At 39.3% G+C, this 6,872-nt stretch overlaps 1 protein-coding gene across 2 annotated transcripts in view; it reads left to right on the forward strand.

Moving 5' to 3' along the window:
• Nucleotides 1-5,563: 5,563 nt before the first annotated feature.
• Nucleotides 5,564-6,872, forward strand: part of tmcc1b (transmembrane and coiled-coil domain family 1b) — a 14,935-nt gene continuing 13,626 nt past the window's right edge. For both annotated transcript variants that reach the window (XM_005741478.2, XM_005741475.2), the window contains exon 1: nucleotides 5,564-5,685. The gene's annotated coding sequence lies outside the window, so the exon portion shown is untranslated. The remainder of the gene's footprint in view (nucleotides 5,686-6,872) is intronic.

The following is a 6,872-nucleotide window of genomic DNA, read 5'->3' on the forward strand; positions in this document are numbered from 1 at the left end:
AATAATAATAAAGGTCTAATATGTTTTGTTCTATCAGTGTTATTTGTGTATGTAGGACAGATGACCTTTAATTCAGCAAGTTACCATCTCTTATCTGTTGACATCTGATTAGTGTACCAACAGCGACTGGATGTTTTTACTGTCTTGTTTGTAAATCAATTTGAATTTATATGAATAATATGATCAACAATAAATTTAGAAATTGAAAGAATAAATTTTGTGCTAACAATGTTTTACATCATACCAAATTTACATTTATTGATTTTGCCTGAAATATGTGTGTGTGTGTGTGTGTGTGTGTTTGTGTTCAAATCATAATAATGGCAGTCAGCATGGAGGTGTAAGGATGTAATCTTTTAGTAGATGTTTAGATCACTGAAAACTGGTTTACGTAAAGCTGAAAAACCGAGAAACAGAAGATTTTCAGAAGAGGTGAAAAAAAGAATAGAATTTAAACATTCGATTTTAGACATGGGTGTGGGTAATTACCCCGAACAAAAGGGAATTAATTAAACTTAGTAGCATTTAGTTGTGTTATTATTCAGCTTGAATTGTTTGATATAACTACCAGTGTTAGAAAAAAAAGTGGAAAATAAAAGATGTCTTTAACAGGCTACGCTGTGACAGGAGAATCTATTGGGAAGAACTCAAAATTTTCAAAAAGTCATAAATTGACAAGAATGCTGAATTTGGAACTTTTTTAAACCTACATTTTGTTTTTTTGTTAATCGCAAACTTGATGGTTATTTTTCCCATAAATATTTGAATCTTCTTATTTCTACTTTCAGTAGCCCTAATGCATACGTTGTAATGTCGTATTTCTCAGCGGTGCGCAAACACAAAAAACAGGATAACAGAGCTGATTAGTCCAGTACATGCTTATCATACACAACAAAGACTTCTCCCGCTACAGGTTGACATGGCAATGAATGATTGGTCAACAGTTTGAAAAGGGGGTGGTTCTGGAGATTACCTTTGAAATCATTTTACAAAAGCACTGTTATATAATAATTAAAGGTGTGATGCCTTGCCTCCATTTGCCGTATGTTGCAGTGACAGTTTCTCAATCATTTTTTGGGATGATTTGTGATGATGGTGATGATGCAGTGGGTGCTGTGCAAACACCTGCAGCAGTGTGATTGATGTTTAGCCTAAAACTTTGCTGACATTCAAATGTGACCATCTGAGTGACTTAAATTGGTAAGTTTCAATAACCTAAATACCAACTTACATCTGTCTTATTAAAGGTTATGTTCATGAAAATAATCTTAGTCTGGTGTGTCCGGCGACTCACTGTTTACTTTTAAACAAAAGATTTGTTAATGATTAATTTTAAAATGTAAATTATTCATTTGGAATAGATCATAAAAACCCAGCAGACCACATCAATAAAATCAAAAAGTCTGAATATATTTAATATTCTAATTATTCTAAATCAAACACCTTTCATTTAGTGTATGAATATTGAATATGCATTGATAATATTGAGTTTAGATTCACTAGATTAAAAAAAAAAGACTAATGGTTAATAATCAGATATTAAAACTACTGGAGTGTTTACACGTGTAGCATCTGTGGATCTATTGTTAAACAGTTTTCTGAACAGTTGACATTTACTGCACCTTCTAATTGATGCATGTGCTCACAGATCAAGGTGTGATGGGCCCTCTTGTGGTCAAACATTGTAAACAAACATTTACTCAGTTTATTTCCTTGCAGGATAAAGAATATTCACTCCTTCCTTTATGAGCGGATGGTGAGTTTTTGGTTACTTGCCTTTTGCTACTCAACATTAACCCTACCCTTTGTAAACTAAGAAGTGCCTGCACCTCCCTACCCTGAATTGGTAAATGGCCTGTATTTATATAGCGCTTCACTAGTCCCTAAGGACCCCAAAGCGCTTTACACATCCAGTCATCCACCCATTCACACACACATTCACACACTGGTGATGGCAAGCTACATTGTAGCCACAGCCACCCTGGGGCGCACTGACAGAGGCGAGGCTGCCAGACACTGGCGCCACCGGGCCCTCTGACCACCACCAGTAGGCAACGGGTGAAGTGTCTTGCCCAAGGACACAACGACCGAGACTGTCCAAGCCGGGGCTCGAACCGGCAACCTTCCGATTACAAGGTGAACTCCCAACTCTTGAGCCACGATCGCCCCCGAATTCTCATTTAGGCCTCGTCTTGTTTCCCAGACGTGAACTGCCTCTCCATAGTATCCACAATATCCATTTCCTGTGTTCTCACAATTCCCTGTGGGACCTGGAATTTTCCATCCCACAACCCCATCTCATCCTCTTGCCCCTCCTCCATGACTGTGGTTTTTGTAACCATACCTGTGGCCACAAATGATCATAAGTCCAATAGGTTCCCCACTTGCCTGTTTCTAGTATTTTCTCAATATACTTTTCTGCCATTCCCTAACAAACTGCTTGTATCTCCAAAGGATCAAACTCAAACTGCCGAGCATCTTAAACCTGTAAATCCAGAAGCCCACACCACAATACCCGAACACTCAGACTAACCAGATGCCTGTGGTGTGTCCATCAACATACTGCTGTTACTATGTCAACAACAGTGTTGCCACCGCTCAGAAGCCTTTGACTCAAACATTTTATCATCCACACCCTTACAAGTAATGACATTATGTTCCTCGTGAGGCTGCCATGCCAGTATTTCCTGATCCTTCAGCCACACCTCTTACCAGCACAGCTCCATCAGCTCAGAGAATTTCAGCCTGTCTGCCGTGTTTCCTCTTTGCCCTTTCCTTTAGCACTGGATACACAATCATTGACTGAATTTGTTTAAAACGCTCATACTCAACTGTTTTGTCTTGTTTTTCAGTCAGTCCATCACCTATCCTTTGGCATTCCTTAATGTGTACATTTATGCAGGATTGCTTTCTTTCATCTGTACGCTGTGAACAGGTTGCTGTACATTTTACATTAACTCACTGGCAACTGGATGACAGTAAATTATTTTCAGTAACTATGTTGCTGTAGTTTAAGTTGCAGTAAAATTACTGTAAATACTTTTTACATTAACTTAATAGCATACAGCTGCCAATCTGCCAGTAACTTATTTTATTTTATTATTCAGTCCGTAAGAAAATTATTGTATTTGTTGTTTTTATTTATTTTTTAATTATAGCAACAGAAGTGTCACAAAAGTCACTCTAGTTGAGCACTGCAAACCACATCTAACTTTCCATCAAATAAAATATAAAATCACAATTAGTCACGAAGACCTGTCACTACAAGATGCTTTTTAATTGTTAAACTTACAATTAAAACAAATTACAACAAATAACAATTATACTCATACATGGCGTCTTTTAGCTTGGTCTTAATATTAATAACTAATAAACACGCCTGGCTGTCCTAATATCTGCGACAGTAACACAGTGCTCTTATCATATCAAATCAAACATTCACCTGATGATGGTATGAGATGCAGAAACAGAGATTCACTAAAGTTATTAGTATTAGCTATTAGTTTAGCAGCATCACTAAAATTAAAAACATGTTAAAAAGTTAGGCTTGACTATTGAAACCCTTTATTTCAGGCTGTTCTACAAGCTACCTGAAAAACCTTCAGTTAATCCAAAATAATGCAGAGAAAGTACTAACAAGGGATAGAAAGAGACACAATATTGACCCAATATTGGCTTCTCTTCACTGACTCCTGTTAAATCCAGAGCTGAATTTAAAATCTTTACCCTCACATTCAGGGTACATTCATAGAAACATAATCCCAACAGAAACTGCTCTCAGGCTGCAGGCCTGTTTTTAAAAGTAGAATTCAACGCAAAGCCTTCAGCTATCAGGCCCGTCTCCCTTCTAACCAGCTCTTAGTTTGAATTTGAAACACAGACACAACCTTTACTTTTAAGATTAGGTTTAAACGTTTCTTTTCGATAAACCATTTAGGATCAGATGACCCTGAACAATTACTACAATAGGTTTAGGCTGCTGTGAGACCTCTTATGACACTCTGAACACTTCTTCTCCACTCCACTCTCACCTCTCTACACCAGCCTGTGTTTATACACCACTACTGCATGACATTAAACTGTATTTCTTTTGTCTCCTGTAGTATGTTTTGGCTCTTGTCTCACTTTGTTCTCCTTTATTCTTTTCTCTTTCCCCTCACTCCCCAACTGGCTGCCGCTCCCCTGCCAGAGGTCCTGGTAAAAGAACGTTTTTCCTTCCCACTCTTGCAAAGAGGTAGCTCTTAGAGATCGTCTGATTCTTGGGGTTTTCTCCGAACAATAGAATCTGTACCTTACAATATAAAGCACCTTCAGACAGCTGTTGCTGTGAATCAGTGATTTATAAATAAAACTTAATTACCTCAGAGCCTGTCAGGGAGACAGCAACCTTAGCAGAGATACCCAGACCTCTCTCTCCCTAGCCACGTCCTCTAGCTCTTCTAGTGGGACCCCATAATATTCTCAAGCCACCTGAGTGACTTAATCCCTCCACCGTGTCTTGGATCTGCCTCTAGGTGCCCTCACAGTAGGATATACACAAGACGCCTTAATTAGGAGGTACCTGAGTGTTTTAACCACCTCATCTGTCTCCTTTGATGTGGAGATATTCCTGTAAACTTAACTTGCATGGTTTCTTTCTTAACATGAATGTTGTTTGATAATGGAATAATCTTAAATTTATCTTCTAGTTCAACTGATTGATAAACCCAAAACTGAAATTCTGCATCTATGTTGTCATTAACCAGTCACATTTAAATATATTTAGCACAAAAGTAAGGAAATATGTGTTTGGTCTTTCTTTGAGAAGAATGCTTCTTGGCAATAAAACTTATGCCACTGGAAAACCTGTTTATTTTACCTGACATGGTGACACATCTGTAAGGAAAATGCATTTGTGAGTTGTGCAGCAGACTTGAGTATGTTGGTTGCATCCATGAAAAACTGGCCGAAAACGTCTGTGCCAGAATCAAACAGCTTAATGTTTTGAGCTTCTGGTCTTTATCAGGACTGGTTGTTGGCAACATGTGCGCTTTACCTGAACATGTGGGTGAACATTATGTTCAGCGTTGAGCCCAGAGTCGGCCTAGCAATTAGATCGTAGGGTCAAAGTATGGAGAAGATGCAGAGAGAGAGAGGTAATTGATCTGCGATCAGTGGCAATCACACATTTCCAAGCTGTTTGGCACTGGGAGAGACGTTTTGACAAACTTTTCATGCAACCCACAGACTCAACTCTGCTGCTCTAACCACAAATGTATTTGCCTTACAAATTTGGCTCCATTTAAAGGGATATAAACAGTTTTTTTTTCAATGATGTAAGATTTATTCCCCCCCCAAAAAGAAGCATTGTTAGAACAGATACATAATCGACCAGGTTTCTATACTGTTTTGTGTTAAGTTTATATTCAGGGTACAAATACAGACCCTAACATTCCCAAACAAAATACTGAGTTAAATTTAAGAGAAAATATCTGCAGCCACGCCTGAAAACATTCACTTGAACAGTGCAAGGTCAGGGACGTGTGACCCAGCAGTCAACCTGCTCACCTGCGTGGATCACACGCGCGAAGGATGGGCGAGAGCTCGGCACTGCTCTGACGTCGAGCACGCTATTTGACGTCACCGTGGGAGTGTCCACCATCGGGAGAAATGAACGGTCATCAACACAATCCTCTGAGCGCTCATGTAAGTTGATACCCGCAAAACACACATGTTTTTTTTTAAATGTGAGAAGCCTCGTATGAATGAAACGTGTTTCCTCGTGCTGTCGCCCGCCGTGCAGGCACTCCAGGGCCGGTGGGTTAATTATCCGGTTGCCGCTGCCGCCTGGCGATGAGCCTGTTTGCTGCCTGTAGCTAACCATGGCTGAAGCGATGTTGGTTAGCTTTGAGAGCCTAGCCAGCCTGCTGCTAACTGACAGCTGCGAGTGGTCAGGCGGCGAATAAGCGCCTGATTTACCAGCCAGGGTGTTCAGGGTGGGCGATGTGGAGTGTATTTACATGTGTGTGCTCACGAAAAGCGAACTGATTGCTCATGTTGTAACTCGTCAGGGTTCAACTTTGGGGACAACACCCAGCCGGATTCAGTGACGATATATGTATATGTTTTTTTTAACAGTCGGGATATTCGAGGAATATAACATTTAGCTGAAACTAAAGGATTTTGTCCATCAAGCCCTGGTACAAAGAGTATTAGCTAACGCAAAGCTGCTCTGCGAGGACTAAATACGCCACCATGAAATACAAGAAGGTGTGATTAAGAAAGCCTGGTGGGAGTAGGTGACAGATGGCCACCCAATACCTCCAATGTAAACGTGTTCGAGATTTTCACACCTGTCGGGACCGTCCCCGCCTCCCCCTCTCCGGTGCTGATGCTGTCAGTTTATTTCTGCTATTATGGATTTTGATGGTTACATTTCATATGGCAGGAGAGTTTCCAGTGTTCATGACTCAGTATCTTGGTAGCCTATTTGTTGTTTGGGTATGACTGCATAAGGTTTCATTGTCATTATGCAAGCATAATGAAATTATAGCTATACATGGTGCATAAAACATAAATACACCTGTGTGTGTGTATATGTACACACAATATATATAAAGATATGTAGTTTTGAAGGATATAAGCAATGAGACTGGGCAAGAATATTGCATGTTAGCACTGAACATGACTTATTTACTTATTAACATTCAAATAATGCACATTAAAGAGTGATTTACAGATTTTGATGCACATAAATTAGATAGAAATACGTAGAAATATTTTATGAGCGGTATGAACGTGTGCAATTGAGCAAAAAAACATTGCACACCAGTGCTTTACATACTCTACATACTGTTGATTTATATGTATATATATATATATATATATATATA

Source organism: Pundamilia nyererei, unplaced genomic scaffold, assembly GCF_000239375.1.
Source record: "Pundamilia nyererei isolate P.nyererei 1_Seehausen unplaced genomic scaffold, PunNye1.0 scaffold00110, whole genome shotgun sequence".
In the NCBI taxonomy this organism is placed as follows: Eukaryota; Metazoa; Chordata; class Actinopteri; order Cichliformes; family Cichlidae; genus Pundamilia; species Pundamilia nyererei.